Source organism: Lithobates pipiens, unplaced genomic scaffold (assembly GCF_037356315.1).
Source record: "Lithobates pipiens isolate NorthernLeopardFrog02 unplaced genomic scaffold, aLitPip1_a1.2 Scaffold_18, whole genome shotgun sequence".
NCBI lineage: Eukaryota > Metazoa > Chordata > Amphibia > Anura > Ranidae > Lithobates > Lithobates pipiens.
The window spans coordinates 494883174-494895576 of record NW_027507758.1 but is presented as its reverse complement, the minus strand read 5'-3'; positions in this window follow the sequence as shown (position 1 = coordinate 494895576).

Here is a 12403-nt window from a genome sequence, read left to right as displayed (position 1 = left end):
GTATTTAATATGTGGTTTATATGATTTTAGTATGTAATTGTGCAGCATTACCTGTTTTAGGTAAAAAGAATGCACTCCATATCTTAATATGTTAATGCCATAAAATAGAATTATAATATCATGTCACAGTTGTTATTGAGGTTAGGTTGTGCAATGGTTCAATCCGTGTACATCAGCGTATTTGTGGAACTGCCTGCGCTCTGTTTTCAGGGCTATATATTCTGGTTGCTCCCGTACGGTGCTGTCCATTTGATCTCTGGCAGTCGTAGAGATACTTCAGTTAAGGGAACAGTATGCATAACATGGAGGGTTAAATGTTCCTGGCCAACCACAGTACATAAGGATACGTTGCATTGTATGGCCACACCCTCGATGATGTCATGAATGATGAAATGCTCAAGGGTGGAACCATAGGACAAACAGGAGTGATGTCAGCAGGTCGATCAGGAACACGGCTGTGACTACCACTCTAGAGATATGCTCAGTGGGGTAGAAGAGACCATAACGATCTCCGTTCATTTTCGATGACTTAATATGATAATATGCCTGCTTTTTTTTCTAAATATTGTAAGTGAAAGTCCTAAGGGGGAGTGTTGTTAAATTTAAATAAAATGTTATAACGGGATTACGCTATGGTGTTTCCTCCTTTTGTTTTTGATCCCTTGATCGTGAGATCCAGCTGTCCGGTATTAAAGCGGGAGTAAACCCAGTTTCAAAAAACACTTACATTCCCGGCATGCCGGAAATGCTAACTTTCACATTGGTTGTCCTCTCAACCAAACTTTCAAACCATCCAATGTCTGGTTTCATAACTGATCACATGTGCAGCATTATGGCAGTTGAAGAATCATTAGAGGCCAAGATGGCAGCTTCCTTGACTGAAAACGATAGAAGGGTTTACTTCCACTTTAAGGAGTCTTGGAGAGAACATATCCCGGGATAGATTGTCCATATAACATTCTGGTATTTATGCACATTGTTCCAGTGATTTCCAGTAAAGCCGCGTACACACGTAGCCGTCTGTCTGACGGACTTAGTCTGGCGGACTTCCCGCCAGACCGTCCGTCGGACTTTAGGAACGGGCTACTTGCCCACACACGGCACTCTTTCAGCGGACTAATACGGCGGACTAAGTCTGCCGTACTATCCGCCCTACTTTTGAAATGAACGGACTCGCCCACACACGCGGAGGAAAGGCCGCTCATTTCGAAGGAGACGTCGCTGGCCCCGCCACCTGGTATGGACTTAAAGGGGAACCCCAACGCCGAAAAAAATCGGCGCGGGGGTCCCCTCCAAGTCCACAACAGACCCTTGTCCGAGCACGCTACCTGGCCGGCCAGGAAAGGAGGGGCGAGCGAGCGCCCCCCCCTCCTGAGCCGTACCAGGCTGCGTGCCCTCAACATGAGGGGTGCCTTGGGGAAGGGGGGGGCGCGCGGCCCCCCCACCCCAAAGCACCTTGTCCCCATGTTGATGAGGACAAAGGCCTCTTCCCGACAACCCTGGCCGTTGGTTGTCGGGGTCTGTGGGCGAGGGGCTTATCAGAATCCGGGAGCCCCCTTTAATAAGGGGGCTCCCGGATACCGGCCCCCCACCCTATGTGAATGAGTATGGGGTACAATGTACCCCTACCCATTCACCTGTAAAATAAAGTACAAAAAAAACACACACAAGATAAAATAATTTATTGCACAGCTCCGGGGGTCTTCCGTCTTCGGGGGTCTTCTCGCCGGACTCCTCCGCTATCTTCTTGTAGCTCTTTTGCTAGCGGAGGAGGCCGGCATTCTTCTTCGTCGCCGCAGCCTCTTCCGACTTCGGGGGTCTTGTCCCCCTCTTCGGTTCTTCTGCCGGGCCACCGCACCTTCTTATAGCTCTTTTACAGGCAGTTCTTCTGTCGCCGCTGCCGCCGCCTTCCGTTCATCTTCTTCTTCTCCTTCTTCTCCTGGAGATGTTGACTCGACGCTCTCTCCGGCCGAAATGCCAGGGACGTGCTGCGCGGTGACTTATATAGGGACAAGGGGCGGGGTCATCGCGCTGTGCGGTGACTTATATAGGGACAAGGGGTGGGGTCATCGGTTGATGTCACATGGGTTGATGTCACATGGCGACAGTCCCAGCATCCTCCGGGACTGTGACGTCGTAAGGGGGTGGGGTCACCATGTGACATCAACCCATGTGACATCAACCGATGACCCCACCCCTTGTCCCTATATAAGTCACCGCACAGCGCATCCCTGGAATTGCGGCCGGAGAGAGCTTCGAGTCAACATCTCCAGGAGAAGAAGGAGAAGAAGAAGAACGGAAGGCGGCGGCGACCAAAGACTGGGCCACCGCCTGTAAAAGAGCTATAAGAAGGCGCAGTGGCTCGGCAGAAGAACCGAAGAGGGGGACAAGACCCCCGAAGTCGGAAGAGGCCGCGGCGACGAAGAAGAATGCCGGGCTCCTCCGCTAGCAAAAGAGCTACAAGAAGATAGCGGAGGATACCGGCGAGAAGGACCCCGAAGACGGAGGACCCCCGGAGCTGTGCAATAAATTATTTTATCTTGTGTGTTGTGTTTTTTTTTTGTACTTTATTTTACAGGTGAATGGGTAGGGGTACATTGTACCCCATACTCATTCACATAGGGTGGGGGGCCAGTATCCGGGGGCCCCCTTATTAAAGGGAGCTCCCAGATTCCGATAAGCCCCTCGCCCGCAGACCCCGACAACCAACGGCCAGGGTTGTCGGGAAGAGGCCCTTGCCCCCCCTTCCCCAAGGCACCCCCCATGTTGAGGGCACGCAGCCTGGTACGGCTCAGGAGGGGGGGCGCTCGCTCGCCCCTCCTTTCCTGGCCGGCCGGGTAGCGTGCTCGGACAAGGGTCTGTTGTGGACTTGGGGGGGACCCCCACGCCGATTTTTTTCGGCGTTGGGGTTCCTCTTTAAGTCCATACCAGGTGGCGGGGCCAGCGACGTCTCCTTCGCGGGCCCCGCCTACCTGGAGACCCACTCGAAATGAGCGGACTTTTCTCCGGGCGGGAAAAGTCCGTTCATTTCAAAAGTACGGCGGACTGGCACACACACGGCCGGATTGTCCGCCGAAATGCGAGTCCGGCAGGAAGATTGGAGTGCAAAACTACTTTCTAAGTCCGCCATACTTTCAGGTCAAAAAAGTATGCCGGAGGCTACACACGGGGGGATTGTCTGGCGGACTTCAGTTTGGCGGACTTTTCCACCCGCTTGTTTGATCGTGTGTACGCGGCATAAGAGTTTTATATGTAGGGGGGATTTGGACCCCCCCAGCTTTCCTGCACGTATGGAGGTGTTGGGTATAATTAACACACCATCTCTCTGCAATTTTTTATGGACTAAATAAATGTTTTATATTTATGCGCTGCAAGTTAGCACACTGTGAATACTACACGCGGTGTGTGTATAGCGCTGCCTTTTTTCTATTGATTTTGTTTTATATGTTTTATATGTTTTAAACCATGGTCTCAAGTTTGATCCACCACGTACGTTGAACAAGTTTGAGACCTTTATTTATATTCAGAAATTCATTTGAAAAAATAATTTTAAGAGATCTCTAGTAACCAATCCTTTTATGCTTCTGTTTTCACCCCCCCCCCCCCCCCCCCGGTTATCTGGCATCCTCTATTTCTGTCTTTAGAGATTTCATCAGTAAGGACCTTGAGCAGTTGCAGCTCAGGAGAAGTAGGGGTGACCTTGCATTTAAAAGGGCTTGAGTTATTGAAAAGCTGTATTGGATTCGGAAGTATATAATTTGGAGATGTTGCACCTCCTTTCAGATAGGGATACTTATGGTTCCTCACAGGAAACCCTAAAGTCAAGTACAAAAAGGACCTTGTGTGCCTTGTGGAAAAGGGATTTCGACAGAACATTCTAACCAAAAAAAGAGAAGCTCTTTTTGGTACCGGCGACCCCTAGGGTAACGGTGATGTACTACCTTCCCAAGGTACACAAGGATCCAGTACACCTCCCTGAAAGGCCGATCATTAGTGGCATTGATTCGGTTACTTCCAGGGTGGCCATTAGTTAACCCATTTGTTTTTATGGGATTCCATGCAGGTTACATAGTTACATAGTTAGTCAGGTTGAAAAAAGACAAATGTCCATCTAGTTCAACCATAAAAAAATAAAAAGCAAAAAAAAATCATTCAATCCCGTATAAGCAATCCTATATGCACAGTTGATCCAGAGGAAGGGGGAACCCCTCCCTGTTTATATGTTATGTTAATTATTATTATTAATTATATGTTAATGTTATAGTACCCAGTTATATTATGTACATTTAGGAAAGAATCCAGGCCTTTCTTAAAGCAATCTACTAAGCTGGCCAGAACCACCTCTGGAGGGAGTCTATTCCACATTTTCACAGCTCTTACTGTGAAGAAACCTTTCCATAATTTGAGATGAAATTTCTTCTCCTCTAGACATAAAGAGTGCCCCCTTGTCCTCAGTGTTGACCGTAAAGTAAATAACTCAACATCAAGTTCACTATATGGACCCCTTATATATTTATACATGTTGATCATTTCCCCCCTTAATCTCCTCTTCTCAAGAGTGAATAAATTCAGTTTCTCTAATCTTTCCACATAGCTGAGTTCCTCCATGCCTCTTATCAGTTTGGTTGCCCTTCTCTGCAGTTTCTCCAGGTCCCGATATCCTTTTTGAGAACTGGTGCCCAAAACTGAACTGCATATTCCAGATGAGGTCTTACTAATCATTGTACAGGGGGGAAATGAGATCTCTCTCTGGAGTCCATACCTCTCTTAATACAAGAAAGGACTTTGCTCACTTTGGAAACTGAACCTTGGCATCGCATGCTATTATTGAGCTTATGATCTACCAAAACCCTCAGATTATTTTCCACCAATGATTCCCCCAGTCGTACTCCCCCTAGTATGTATGATGCATGAATATTCTTAGCCCCCAAGTGCATAACTTTACATTTATCAACATTAAACATCATCTGCCACATAGTCACCCAATTAGACAGTGCATTGAGGTTGGCTTGTAAATTGAAGACATCCTGTAAGGATCTTATTCCATTGCATAGCTTAGTGTCATCTGCAAAGACAGAAAGCTACTTTTAATCCCAGACCAAATATAATTTATACAGATATTAAAAAGTAAGGGTCCCAGCACTGAACCTTGGGGTACACCACTGATAACCTTAGACCATTCAGAGTAAGAATCATTAACCACTACTCTCTCCATTCTGTCTTTTAGCCATTTTTCTATCTGTTTACAAACTGATATTTCCAAGCCTGTAGACTTTACCTTATACATGAGCCACAGGTGGGGAAATGTGTCAAATGCTTTTGCAAAATCCAAGTATACCACGTCCACCGCCACCCCTCTGTCCAAGTTTTTACTTACCTCCTCATAAAAATAAATCAGGTTTGTTTGACAACTTCTGTCTTTCATGAATCCATGCTATCTGTTGCTTAAAATATTTTTTTCCAGCAAGAACCCATCTATGCGTTCTTTTATTAACCTCTCCAGTATCTTCCTGACTGTAGAAATTAAACTAAAAGGTCTATAGTTACTTGATAAAGGCTTTGTTCCCTGTTTAAGTTTAGGCACCACATTGGCCATATGCCAATCCAGTGGTACTATTACCATCATTAATGAGTCCCTAAAAATGAGATACAATGGCTTTGAAATTACAGAGTTCAATTATTTTAGTATCCGTGGGTGGATACCATCTGGTGCAGGTGCTTTATCCACCTTTATTCTGTCTAAATATTTCAGGACCATATACCTTTTGAGCCATTTTGGATCATTTGGGGCTGTGTCATTACCACCCCCATTATGGACATGAGCTCCCCATGATCCTTTTTATACGCAGAGCTGAAGAAAGTATTTAATACATTTGCCTTCTCCATGTCCCCAGTCACCCACTCAAGATTAATTTGTAAAGGGCCTACACACTCAGACCTGACCTTTTTGCTATTAATATATTTAAAGATTTTTTGGGGGTTTGTCCTACTATCTTTTGCAATCTATCATTCTTTTTGAGTTTTTGCCTCCTTGATTTCCTTTTTATATATTCTGTTATATTCTTTGTAAAACTTAAACAATGCTAGTGTTCCTTCATTTTTATATTTTGGCCGTGAGCCACATAGATTTTATTTTTAGCCTTTTAAACTTGTTGCCCATGGGAATATACTTTGCAGTGAATTCCCATTTTTGTTGTGTGCCCATTGATGCCAATATTCCCTCCCTGTCCAAGTCCTGGAGAGCAGCCCTCATCCTTGGAACATTTGCTCTCTTGAAGTTACGTGTTTTTATCTTTCCTGTATGTGTTTTTTTGCTTACAGCTAACATCAAATTATATCATGTTATGGTCACTGCTACCAAGATGTTCCCTTATATGAACATTAGTAATTAGCTCTGCATGGTTTGAGATTACAAGGTCATCATTCCTAGTTGGGGCCTCAATAAACTGGACCGAAAAATTGTCCTGTATTTTTGCCCTTTAACTGTCCCAGCAGTTTCATTACTCCAGTCAATTTCTGGGTAGTTAAAATCCCCCATTATTATCACCATCCTAGCCCTTGCAGTCCTTTGCATCTGTGCAAGGAGCTGAGTCTCCACCTCTTCATTAACATTGGGTGGTCTATAACAAACTCCAGTGATTAACTTTGAACTATGCACATCTATATGCAGTTCCATAATTCTTCAGGCTCATCACACTCTCCATTAACCAGGTCCTCTTTCACACTCGCTTTGAGATCACTTCTCACATAGAGACAGACCCCACCACCTCTTCTTTTTACCCTGTCTCTCTGAAAGAGTGTAGGTCATCAACATCCTTCAGGGCATTGAGGGGAGGGATTGCTACATCTTTGCAACTGTAGATGCTGTTGAACATTTCCTCGGAAGGAATGATGTGGTGGATGATCAACGCAAGTTCATTTTGTCATTACTTGATTTTGCAATGCCGCACAATTACTTTTGGTTTGGGGGTTCCTATTATTTACAAAACATCATCTATACCAGACCTAGGCCAGTGTTGATACTCTGGAGAAGGTATATTGATGACGTCTGCCTCATTTGGGATGGTGATCAGTGTTCCCTGGAGGAATTTCTGTGTTTTTTTTTTTTAACAATGACAGGGGCATCAAACTCCAATATGAGTTCAGTAAAACTGGAATTCATTTTTTGGATTTGAGTATTAGGATATCTGAGGGAACCATTATCACGTCCACCTATTTTAAGGAGACTGAGAGGAACGGCTTTATCAGTACCAGTAGCTGTCACCATCTGGCTTGGTTGAAGTCTCAGTTTTTGAGGCTCAAACGCAACTGTACCAATCATGAGGATTTTCTGAAGGAGGCTGATATCCTTGGAGCTAGATTTCTTGAGAAGGGTTATGATCAATTAGAATTGAGCCAAGCACTTGAGAAGTGCTTCTATGAAGAATATAAATTATCAGTTGGTCCTGCAAATTAAAGAAATGAATGAAACCTATAAACATGCATTTTTCACTACATACTCTACCCACCAAAACATGATTAAGAGGATTTTGTATAAACATTGGAAAATTCTATGAAACAATAGGGTATTAGGACCCCTTTTACCTGACTGCCCTATGGTTGTTTATAGAGGGGCGCCACACTTGAGGCTCCAGTTGGCACAGAATATAATTGATCCCCCTAATAGGGTGTAATTTTTTCACAACATAGGAGGTTTTTTCCCTGTAGAAAATACTTGGTTTGCAAAATCAATCTGCAGGGTAGAAGAAAGGCTGAAACTTTTCAGTCCAATTCTACCCACAAGCATTTTCCCATAAAACCCTTCATTACGTGCACCACTAGGTATGTGTTCTATCTGATCAGGTGCCCACGTGGTTTGGAATACATTGGCCACACCACACGCATGCTCCAGGTAAGACTAAAGGAGCATGTTACCAATATCAAGAATGGCTATCCCAAACATAGCCTTTTAAAGCTTTACAATACAAATCACAAAAGGGACACCAAGGGTACTGTGTTTCTGGGGATAGACAAATATGTTGTCAACTGGAGAGGGAGCCATATGACCAGAGGAGTCTCAAGGCTTGAAACTGAATAGATATATAAGGTAAAAACCTATAATCCCTTCGGTATCAACATAGAATGGGCCATGAATGCGTTTATTAATAATGCTTAATTCTACTGCTGTATTTTTATTTTCATATTTTTTATCATTTTTTTTTAATACTTCATTTTATATTATTGTTCTGAAATGAAATGTGATTTGTATTTTTATGTACACTCTGCAAGATGGTGCTGTGTCTCGGCACGGTGAGAATCTTTTGTATGTTTTTCTATACAACACAATCTATATATATATATATATATTTATTTATTTATTTATTATATCTGTTATGAATTATTTATCCACTATATAGGGTTTTTTAATATGGCTATATGCGTGGTCTATTGATCCGCTTAGCATATACCTTTTAGCGTCCTCTTATGGTGGTGTGATTATTGCCATGAGATGCTATTTGTCCGGTTAATGATATGTCTGGTTTTGTTTACCAGACAAATTTCCTGCTGGTTGGAGCAGGTTCCAGCATACTTGGAAAGCAAATAATTTCTGCCGCTAGTTACCTGTTCTGCCTATATAATGCTCCTTTATGCACATCTGGCCACACCCATGATGATGTAAGTTCATGATGAAATGCATAGGGAGGAGTTTGTTGGCCAGACATGGAGCTCATGTAGGCTGGGGACGCAGCTGCCATCTTGTTGGAGGTTCACATGTTATGAGATCATAACGAGATTTTTAATCTACTAAGATGTGAGTGCAATTCCTATTATTTATAACAAATTCTGATTAAGATTACTGCACCACGATTCTTGTCTGGAGTGATTGGTGTTTCCAAAGATTAAATAAACACAATAAGGTACTATTACTGACTTGGGTGGACACACATACCGCACAGCAGTGAGTCAAATAGGCTTGACACTCCGAAAGGCATCACCTTGAATGTGGTGGTAAGGAGTCCCAGGAAACTGGACCAGACGAGACCAACGACCAGTGGCAGATATGAAATGATGTCACATAGAGTGCAATGGTAGGCAACTCCAAATTATGGGACCAGACGAGACCAATGACCAATGGCAGATAGCCAAAGCATGTCCAGGTGAAGATGATGGAAGTATGGTCAGAGATGGAAGGGTGTGAAATATGGAGGAAAAGAAAAACAGATGCTCCATATGGTGCAAGTTAACCAATTAAGGTTTTAATGGGCATAAAAAATCTTACAACGACTTGCAAGACAAGATAAAAAATGTGATCACAAATGAAAAAAAAAAACAAATAAAAAGCAATGTGGGTGGCATAAATGAGCAAGCCCGACTTGTTTCGACACAAGGGGTCTTCAACAGGGGCATCATTCTATCCCACCACATTGCTACTGAATTTTTAATGTAGGTAAAATGGAGGGAGACCTCCCTCATCATGACGAACCGGAAGTGGTGCAGGTGGCGTGCGTTCCAAGCCTTAGACTCACTTCCGCTCATAATACATACAATCAGAAAGAAAATGGGGGCAACACCTTCACCCTGAAATATTTACATGGCAAATCTGTACCTGTGATCGGCCAGTATATTGACACAAAAACAAGCAGTGCCCATCCAAGCCTCGCTATGGAACTTCGAAAGCCGAACGTAACGTCATTTCCAGCATCCCTCAAGGCAGTAGGCAGAGCTCCAAGCCTCACTTCAAAATAGGAAAGGCTGGAGCGGGACATCATTTCCGGCATAAACATAGATCACGTGGTGATCTCTCTCTGCCAATCAGTGCTTCAGGCAGTGACGCAGCGTTCCAAGGCTCATTTGGAGAGAGCCACGGCGAGAACAGCAGCATCATATCTAGCGGTTACACAGATCACATACTGCCTAGTCCAGTGATGGCGAACCTTGGCACCCCAGATGTTTTGGAACTACATTTCCCATGATGCTTCTGCACTTTGCAGTATAGTGGAGCATCATGGGAAATGTAGTTCCAAAACATCTGGGGTGCCAAGGTTCGCCATCACTGGCCTAGTCCATCAATCACCCATATGTAAATGAACCAACTCACGATGTGCGTCATACGTATTTCAACCCCTAACCAGGGGTAGAATTACGCCACAGCACCATCGGGAGGGGAGAGGACATGACAGGGTCACTGCTGGTAGAAGGAACTGCTCATTAATAATGAACAACAAGAAAACTAAAATAACAAAAATAGAAAAAAACACCACAAAAAGGCTCAACCCAGTTGCGCAGAGCCTCAGATGGCCTAAGGCCAAAAATGGGTGCAAGGTCAAAGGCCATGGCTCTGTCGCAAAGGGCACAATATAAAACACAAATAGTAGCAATCGCCAATATCAGGAAAGAGAATTACAAGAAAAGGCAATGATGCCTACACCATAAAAGATTATATATCTCAACAAATTTTTTGAAAAATTCAAGAATAATTACCCACTATGGGAATCATCCAGGACCTCCCATATGTGTGTACCCCAAATCCAGGGAAATTTACTGAATAGGGGGGCCACATATTTAAACTAATGTAACTTACTGCTACACGGGAATTAAACACACAATGATAGGTAATTTAAGCCTCAAGGGGGGGGGGGGGGGGGGGGGGGGGGGCAAATAAACAGACGACTGGAACAAGAATAGTGATACTCAAGTCCTGTTAATGAAACAATTAATGTCCCATTCAACATTTAGGCCATTTAGCACTATTAGCACCATTTGATGTTTGTTTTGTTCACTTTTCAGATTTTTTGAACTATTGTGTGATTTTTTATTACTATTCGGAATAGAATATGTTTCCATTTTCATGGACACAATTTTGAGCGCTGCACATATACCCAAAAACCTAAATTTAAGTTAAGGGACCACACTCCTAAATCTAACGCATTTGTTACCCTAAAAAAAAAAAATCCTGTCCCTTTAAAGCGTGAATAACAGCATAGTGCTTGCGCTGTGTAATTTGTCCCTTTTGTATCATCTAAAATACCTGGCTGATACTGCCTGGTTCTGCCCTTGCCCTTGTAAACTGACCACGGTTTATCATTGCTGCTGAGCCCTGACACTTAGTCAGTTTACGTGCCTCTGTCATCTTTTCTCTCCACTGTCCTCCTCTGTCCTCTTTCCCACTTCCTTCCTGCCTGTTGGCTAGTGCCAGTGTCCACCCTACCTACTGCTGAAATAACTTTAGCATTTTCAGGCAATCCCCAGTGTTAGATAATGCTATGTCTCCACTGTATGTGTTTTATTAAAACAATGCCTCTGTATACCTTATTTCCGAGCGCCGCTCGGCGCTATCTTGTTCGGCCGCCTCTTTCCTCCTCTTGACTGACGTCAGTGGGGGATTCTCAGCCCCTCCTGCTGTCACATTGGGAGAGGTGAACGGCGGTCATGTGGCGCTCGGAAGTAAGGCGCTCGGAAATAAGGTATAGAATGGCATTTTTTAAATAAAGCACTGGAGACATAGCATTATCTAACTCTGGGGATTGCATGAAAATGCTAAAGTGGGGTTACAACCACTTCAAGTTAGTTAAAGAGTTTCTAAAGTCAAAGTTTTTTTTTTCAATTGAAATAATAAACATGTTATACTTACCTGCTCTGTGTAACAGTATTTCACAAAGCAGCCATGAACCTCCCCTTCTGTTGTCCCCTGTTGGTGCTGTCCACTCCTCCTCGCCTGTGCCTGGACAGGCACAGCGATGGATTGAGTTCGGGCTTAGGTAAGCATTTAGAAGGGGATGAAGGTGAAAGGCTTTTTTAACCTTAATGCAGAGAATGCATTAAAGTGATTCTAAACACACATTATTCAATTTACAGTATTCCTGTTTCTGTATATGGATAAAGGCACTGTAATTATTTTTGTAAAAAAGAACACAGAAAACAAATCTTATAGTGACTAAGTATGAACAGCATGTAATACAGAATTTTTTATAGTTTATTATGATGTGGATTTAGTGACACTTTAAGGTAAAAAACCCTAAGCCCTTTACAGCCACTTTAAGATAATAACCGTGCCTGTAATACACATTAGCTCTTTATACTTCCATGGTTACCATGCAACTTTGCAAACATTACCTCTTACCTGTTTTTCTACCACTGTGCTTAGAAAGCTAATACCACAGGCCTAGATGTAAATATACTGTAGCTGTGTTTATATTTAGCCTATCTGTGTCCTTACTATAATTGCAGCCAAATGGTGGCAACAGAGAAACCATCCACTTAACAAACCTCTCTTATGCAATGTCTTCACTTCTAGAAGTCATACATATTGATTTATGAGGTGTGTCTAAAAAGTTTGGTGAATGGTCCAATATCTCAATGGCAACATGGGCCAGGTATGCGCACATGCACATGGCCATCCAGAGACACATCGAGAAGCGCCACC